This window comes from Tupaia chinensis, unplaced genomic scaffold, assembly GCF_000334495.1.
Source record: "Tupaia chinensis unplaced genomic scaffold, TupChi_1.0 Scaffold000215_1, whole genome shotgun sequence".
NCBI classification, from domain to species: Eukaryota; Metazoa; Chordata; class Mammalia; order Scandentia; family Tupaiidae; genus Tupaia; species Tupaia belangeri.
The window spans coordinates 5034678-5035877 of NW_006159690.1; the positions used below are offsets into that span (position 1 = coordinate 5034678).

At 45.0% G+C, this 1200-nt stretch overlaps 1 long non-coding RNA gene across 3 annotated transcripts in view; it reads left to right on the forward strand.

Moving 5' to 3' along the window:
• The window catches only part of LOC106734770 (uncharacterized), a 50467-nt gene that overhangs the window by 8351 nt on the left and 40916 nt on the right, over window positions 1–1200 (forward strand). The window contains exon 1 of one of the 3 annotated variants that reach the window (XR_003549258.1): window positions 465–545. The exons of the other annotated variants lie outside the window; for them this stretch is intronic. This is a non-coding gene — a long non-coding RNA (uncharacterized LOC106734770). Of the gene's footprint in view, window positions 1–464; window positions 546–1200 lie in introns of those variants that run through there. 3 annotated transcript variants of the gene reach the window in all.

Sequence of the window (1200 nt, forward strand, 5' to 3'; positions counted from 1 at the left end):
GGATCTTGGGCACGCACGCACATGTGCCCGGCGTGAGTTTTAAGCCACCGGGTCCGGGACGCGAACTGTGGTCGACTACATGGGAGTCCAGCGACATAGCCATTATGCTAACTGCTGGCCCCTTTAAAAATTTTTAAAATTAATTAATTAATTTTCCTTATAGGGTATGCACTTTCACTGGAGAGAGACAGAGAAAGGGAAAGTGAAAAAAATCATTCCCTGGAGGAGATGGCCATACTGCAGTGCCATCTCTTCCATTCTCCTCTTGGGATTTTGGCCACCCCCACGCATGTGCCTGGCATGATTTTCGAGCTGCTAGGTCTAGGACTCGAACTGTGCTTAGCCATATGAGAGTCCAATGCCTTAATCACCACTTCACCTGGTGGCTTATTTTTTGTTTTTAAATTGGTGATTGATTCCAAAATCATCTTCCCTTTAGGACTGCTTAACTACATGAAGAGTGCTCACCAGTCTGGGATTATAAATAGCCCTCTACCTTGCCAGGCTTCTGGAAAGGATGTGCTCTTGAGCCCGGGGAGAAGTGGGTAAGATAGTGAGGGTGTCTCTGTACTTTATATAATCATAGCTGCAGCTCAAAGCATGGGCCTCACTGATGGTTGGTCAGCACATTTTATGGACAGAAAAAGCCCATCTGTTCTATAGAATTTCCTCTTTAAGAGGGACCTCAGTTGCATTTACTGCAATGACTCATGGAATGCAGTGCAGTATTCCCCTCCAGTACATACGTCAACTCTAGTGAAATGCCTCCAGGGACAGAAGTTCACTATCTCACAAGGCAGCCAGTTCTCTTTCTGACAGCTGCTGTTTTAGAAGGTTCAATGTAATGTTGAGATGAAGTCCATTGTCCTTTGTCTTCCACAAAGGCAGTCATATATGTCCTGGGTCCGTATGTCTGTGCCAAGGAGCTTCACATGATTGTTCATAATGCTTCGATAGTGGTGCCAGGTGGAATTATCATGTGCATTGTGCAAGTGAGGACCTGGTGCTGTGTCATCCAGATTCAGTCTGGCTAAATCCAACGTCTAGGCCCATTACTTGACACTAGGTATAATTCCTATTTCAAATTTGTGTATTTGGAGAGGCCTCTTCAATTCCTCAGTTTCCTCATTTGTATCTTATATGGCATGCTTTCCAATATCTCAGAGTATGTGCGCTCTCTCTCTCTCTCTCTCTCTCTCT